The 6,782-nt window shown below is 38.6% G+C and overlaps 1 non-coding gene across 1 annotated transcript; it reads right to left on the minus strand.

Annotated features, from left to right (window-relative positions):
* Nucleotides 1-2,658: 2,658 nt before the first annotated feature.
* LOC112761016 (small nucleolar RNA R71) lies at nt 2,659-2,766 on the minus strand. The gene has a single exon (XR_003181426.1). It is a non-coding gene; the product is annotated as a small nucleolar RNA R71 (small nucleolar RNA).
* Between the last annotated feature and the right edge of the window lie 4,016 nt (nt 2,767-6,782).

The following is a 6,782-nucleotide window of genomic DNA, read 5'->3' on the forward strand; positions in this document are numbered from 1 at the left end:
ATAGCTTGCTTCATACCAACAATCTCCGTGGGATTCGACCCTTACTCACGTAAGGTATTACTTGGACGACCCAGTGCACTTGCTAGTTAGTTGTATCGAAGTTGTGACAATTATGTATTGAGATCAGAGCACCAAGTTGCTCACGTTGCCGGGGATTGTTTGAGCCTGGACATCACAATTTCGTGCACCAAGTTTTTGGCGCCGTTGCCGGGGATTGTTCGAGTTTGGACAATTGACGGCTCATCTTGTTGCTCAGATTAGGTAATTTTCTTTTCGTTTGTTTTCAAAAATCTTTCAAAAATATTTTCAAAAAAATTTCTCTTTTGTTTTCGAAAAAAAAAAATAAAAATGTTTTCAAAAATTTATTCAAAATTTTTAAGAATGAATTCTAGTGTTTCATGAAGCATGTGAAGCCTGGCTGGCTGTAAAGCCATGTCTAAATTCATTTGGACTGAGGCTTGCAATTTGTTATCAAGAGCAAATTAGTTGTTGCTCATCCACCTGCTGCTGATCCATGATCACCTGCTGAAGCTTGGCTGGCCATTGGCCATGTCTAGTGTTTTGGACTGGAGCTTTCTTTGAAAGCTTGGCTGGCTAGTGAGCCATGTCTAATTCCTGGACTGAAGCTTTAGACTAAGAATGCTAGATTCCTGGAATTCATATTAAAAATTTTGGAATCCTTATTTTTATTTTTCAATTAATTTTCGAAAAAAATCTAAAAAAAATTAGAAAATCATAAAAATCAAAAATATTTTTCTGTTTCTTGTTTGAGTCTTGAGTCATATAATAAGTTTGGTGTCAATTGCATGTGCATCTTGCACTTTTCGAAAATTCATGCATTCATAGTGTTCTTCATGATCTTCAAGTTGTTCTTGGTAAGTCTTCTTGTTTGATCTTGATGATTTTTTGTTTTGTGTTGTATAGTGTTTTTCATATGCATTCTTGAATTCTTGGTGTCTAGGCATTAAAGAATTCTAAGTTTGGTGTCTCGCATGTTTTCTTTGCCTTAAAAATTTTTCAAAAATATGTTCTTGATGTTCATCATATTCTTCAGAGTGTTCTTGGTGTTCATCTTGACATTCATAGCATTCTTGCATGCATTCATTGCTTTGATCTAAAAATTTCATGCATTGCATTATTTTTCTTGTTTTTCTCTCTCATCATAACAAATTCAAAAATCAAAAAAATATCTTTCCCTTTTTCTCTCATCAAATTCGAAAATTTGAGTTGACTTTTTCAAAAGTTTTTAAAATCAAGTTGTTTCTTATGAGTCAAATCAAATTTTCAATTTGAAAATCTTATCTTTCTCAAAATCTTTTTCAAAAATCAAATCTTTTTCAAAATTCTTAGTTATTTTCGAAAAATTCAAAAAAAATATTTTTCAAAAATATTTTTCTTACTTTTTATACCAAATTTTCGAAAATAACATAATCAATTAATGTTTTGATTCAAAAATTTGAAGTTTGTTACTTTCTTGTTAAGAAAGATTCAAACTTTAAGTTCTAGAATCATATCTTGTGATTTCTTATGAATCAAGTCATTAATTGTGATTTTAAAAATCAAATCTTTTTTCAAAAACTAATTTCTATCATATCTTTTCAAAATATCTTCTTATCTTATCTTTTTCAAAAATTTGATTTCAAAATATCTTTTCTAACTTCCTAACTTCTTATCTTTTCAAAATTTGTTTCAACTAACTAACTAACTTTTTGTTTGTTTCTTAACTTTTTCAAAACTACCTAACTAACTTTCTCTCTCTAATTTTTGAAAATATCTTCCCTCTTTTTCAAAAATTTCTTTTTTATTAACTAATTATTTTTATTTTTTATTTTGATTTCAAAAAAAAAAAATTTACTAACATTTTTCAAAAACCATTTTTCAAAAATCACTAACTCTTTTTCAAAATAATTTTCGAAAATTATCCCTCCCCCATCCTATTCTATTTATTCATTCATATCCTAACATCTCATCTCACATCTCTTCCATCCGTACAGTTGTGTTTCTTCCTTTACATCACATTCTTTGTCTCCCCCTTTTTTCTTCCACTCACAAAGGGATCCCTATACTGTGGTATAAAGGATCTCTATTATTATTATTATTTTTCTGTGCCTTCTTCTTTGTCATATGAGCAGGAGCAAGGATAAGAACATTCTTGTGGAAGCAGATCCAGAACCTGAAAGGACTCTGAAGAGAAAATTAAGAGAAGCTAAAATACAACAATCCAGAGATAACCTTTCAGAAATTTTCGAACAGGAAGAGGAGATGGCAGCCGAAAATAATAATAATGTAAGGAGAATGCTTGGTGACTTCACTGCACCTAATTCCAATTTACATGGAAGAAGCATCTCCATTCCTGCCATTGGAGCAAACAACTTTGAGCTGAAACCTCAATTAGTTTCTCTGATGCAGCAGAACTGCAAGTTTCATGGACTTCCATCAGAAGATCCTTTTCAGTTCTTAACTGAATTCTTGCAGATATGTGATACTGTTAAGACTAATGGAGTAGATCCTGAAGTCTACAGGCTCATGCTTTTCCCTTTTGCTGTAAGAGACAGAGCTAGATTATGGTTGGATTCTCAACCCAAAGATAGCATGAACTCTTGGGATAAGCTGGTCACGGCTTTCTTAGCCAAGTACTTTCCTCCTCAAAAGCTGAGCAAGCTTAGAGCTGATGTTCAAACCTTCAGACAGAAAGAAGGTGAATCCCTCTATGAAGCTTGGGAAAGATACAAACAGTTGACCAAAAAGTGTCCTTCTGACATGCTTTCAGAATAGACCATCCTGGATATATTCTATGATGGTTTATCTGAGCTATCAAAGATGTCACTGGACACTTCTGCAGGTGGATCCATTCACCTAAAGAAAACGCCTGCAGAAGCTCAAGAACTCATTGACATGGTTGCTAATAACCAGTTCATGTACACTTCTGAAAGGAATCCTGTGAGTAATGGGACGCCTATGAAGAAGGGAGTTCTTGAAGTTGATACTCTGAATGCCATATTGGCTCAGAATAAAATATTGACTCAGCAAGTCAATATGATCTCTCAGAGTCTGCATGGAATGCAAGCTGCATCCAACAGTACTCAAGAGGCATCTTCTGAAGAAGAAGCTTATGATCCTGAGAACCCTGCAATAGTAGAGGTAAATTACTTAGGTAAACCTTATGGAAACACCTATAACTCAACATGGAGAAATCATCCAAATTTCTCATGGAAGGATCAAAAGCCCCAACAAGGCTTTAATAATGGTGGAAGAAACAGGTTTAGCAATAGCAAGCCTTTTCCATCATCAACTCAGCAACAGACAGAGAACTCTGAACAAAATGCTTCTAATTTAGCAAATCTAGTCTCTGATCTATCTAAGGCCACTGTAAGTTTCATGAATGAAACAAGGTCTTCCATTAGAAATCTGGAAGCACAAGTGGGCCAGCTGAGTAAAAGGATCACTGAAATCCCTCCTAGTACTCTCCCAAGCAATACAAAAGAACCCAAAAGGAGAGTGCAAGGCCATTGACATAAGCGCCATGGCCGAACTATGAGGAGAGGAGAGGACGTGAATCCCAAGGAGGAAGACCTCCTGGGATGTCCAGTGATCAATAAGGAGCTTCCCTCTGAGGAACCAAAGGAATCTAAGACTCATCTAGAGACCATAGAGATTCCATTGAACTTCCTTATGCCCTTCATGAGCTCTGATGAGTATTCCTCTTCTGAAGAGAATGAGGATGTTACTGAAGAGCAAACTGCCAAGTTTCTTGGTGCAATCATGAAGCTGAATGCCAAATTATTTGGCATTGATACTTGGGAAGTTGAATATCCCTTGTTCATCAATGAACTAAGTGATCTGGATCAACTGACATTGCCTCAGAAGAGACAGGATCCTGGAAAGTTCATAATACCCTGTACCATAGGCACTATGATCTTTAAGGCTCTATGTGACCTTGGTTCAGGGATAAACCTCATGCCCTTCTCTGTAATAGAGAAACTGGGAATCTCTGGGGTGCAAGCTGCTAAAATCTCACTGGAGATGGCAGACAGCTCAAGAAAACAGGCTTATGGACAAGTAGAAGAGGTATTAGTAAAGGTTGAGGGCCTTTACATTTCTGCTGATTTCATAGTCCTGGATACTGGAAAGGAAGAGGATGAATCCATCATCCTAGGAAGACCTTTCCTGGCCACAGCAAGAGCTGTGATTGATGTTGATAGAGGTGAAATAGTCCTTCAATGGAATGAGAACTCCCTTGTATTCAAACTCAAGGATCTCCCTCTGCAACCATGGAGAGGAAGCTTGAAAAGCTTCTCTCAAAGCAGAGTCAACCAGAGCCCCCACAGTCAAACTCTAAGTTTGGTGTTGGGAGGCCACAACCAAACTCTAAGTTTGGTGTTGAACTCCCATATCCAAACTCTAAGTTTGGTGTTGGAGAGTCTCAACAAAGCTCTGCACATCTGTGAGGCTCCATGAAAGCCCACTGTCAAGCTATTGACATTAAAGAAGCGCTTGTTGGGAGGCAACCCAATGTTTATCTAATTCTTATTTTTATTGTTTTTCATGTTTTCTTAGGTTCATGATCATGTGGAGTCACAAAATAAATATAAAAATTGAAAACGGAATCAAAAACAGCAGAAGAAAAATCACACCCTGGAGGAGCATCTGTCTGGCGTTCAGCGCCAGAACAGAGCATGGTTCTGGCGCTGAACGCCCAAAATGGGCAGCTTCTGGGCGCTGAACGCCAGAACAGGCATGGTTCTAGCGTTCAACGCCAGAAATGGCACACAAATGGGTGTTGAACGCCCAAAATGGCCACCAACCTGGCGCTGAACGCCCAGAGTTGGGTACAAAGGCATTTTTACATGCCTAATGGTGCAGGGATGTAAATGCCTTGACACCTCAGGATCTGTGGACCCCACAGGATCATCTCAGGATCTATGGACCCCACAGGATCCACTCAGGATCTGTGGACCCCACAAGATCCCCACCTACCTCCACTCACTTCTTCTCACCACTCTCTTTCACACAACCCCATAAACACTCTTCCCTAAAAACCCCTCACCAATCACCTCAATCTCTCTTCCCCACTAAACCTTCACCACTCACATCCACCCACTCTTCCCAATAAACCTACCTCATAAACTCCACCTACCTTCAAAATTCAAAACCAATTTCCCACCCAAACCCACCCATATGGCCGAACCTTAACCCCCCTCCCTTCCCTATATAAAGACCTCCATTCTTCATCAAATTCACACAACACACCCCTCTACACTCCTCTTGGCCGAAACCACATCTCCCTCTCCCTCTCCATATTTCTTCTTCTTCTTCTTCTTCTATTCTTTTGTTTATTGCTCGAGGGCGAGCAATATTCTAAGTTTGGTGTGGTAAAAGCATAGCTTTTTTGTTTTTCCATTACCATTGATGGCATCTAAGACCGGAGAATCCTCTAGAAGAGGGAAATGGAAGATAAAAGCTTCCACATCCGAGTCATGGGAGATGGAAAGATTCATCTCCAAAGCCCATCAAGACCACTTCTATGATGTTGTGGCCAAGAAGAAGGTGATCCCTGAGGTCCCTTTTAAACTCAAAAGAAATGAGTATCCGGAGATCCGACATGAAATTCAAAGAAGAGGTTGGGAAGTTCTAACAAATCCCATCCAACAAGTCGGCATCCTAATGGTTCAAGAGTTCTATGCCAATGCATGGATCACCAAGAACCATGATCAAAGTAAGAACCCGGATCCAAAGAACTATGTTACAATGGTTCGGGGGAAATACTTAGATTTTAGTCCGGAGAATGTGAGGTTGGCGTTCAACTTGCCATACATGGAAGAGAACGCACGCCCTACACAAGGAGAGTCAACTTTGATCAAAGGTTGGACCAAGTCCTTATGGACATATGTGTAGAAGGAGCTCAATGGAAGATTGACTCCAAAGGATGGTTGGAGTTTATTCAACTAAGAAGATTGGACCTCAAGCCTATAGCTAGAGGATGGTTGGAGTTTATTCAATGCTCAATCATTCCCACTAGCAACCGGTCTGAAGTTACTATAGACCGGGCCATCATGATCCATAGCATCATGATTGGAGAAGAGGTGGAAGTTCATGAGATTATACCTCAAGAACTCTACAAGGTGGCTGACAAGTCCTCCACCATGGCAAGGTTAGCCTTTCCTCACCTCATTTGCCACCTATGCAATTCAGCTGGGATTGACATAGAGGGAGATATCCTCATTAAAGAGGAAAAGCCCATCACTAAGAAAAAGATGGAGCAAGCAAGAGAGCCTAGTCATGGAGCTCAAGAGGCGCAAGAAGCTCACTTCCATGAGATCCCTGAGATCTCAAATGCACTTTCCTCCACAAAACTATTGGGAGCAAATCAACACCTCCCTAGGAGAATTGAGTTCCAATATGGGACAACTAAGGGTGGAACATCAAGAGCACTCCATCATGCATCATGAATAAGAGAAGATCAAAAAGCAATGAGGGAGGAGCAACAAAGACAAGGAAGAGACATAGAAGAGCTCAAGGACATCATTGGTTCCTCAAGAAGGAAATGCCACCATCACTAAGGTGGATTCATTCCTTGTTCTTATTTCCTCTGTTTTTCGTTTTCTATGTTATGTGCTTATCTATGTTTGTGTCTTCATTACATGATCATTAGTAGTTAGTAACTTTGTCTTAAAGTTATGAATGTCCTATGAATCCATCACCTCTCTTAAATGAAAAATGTTTTAATTCAAAAGAACAAGAAGTACATGAGTTTCGAATTTATCCTTGAACTTAGCTTAATT

The sequence above is a fragment of the Arachis hypogaea genome, chromosome 16 (genome assembly GCF_003086295.3).
Source record: "Arachis hypogaea cultivar Tifrunner chromosome 16, arahy.Tifrunner.gnm2.J5K5, whole genome shotgun sequence".
NCBI classification, from domain to species: domain Eukaryota; kingdom Viridiplantae; phylum Streptophyta; class Magnoliopsida; order Fabales; family Fabaceae; genus Arachis; species Arachis hypogaea.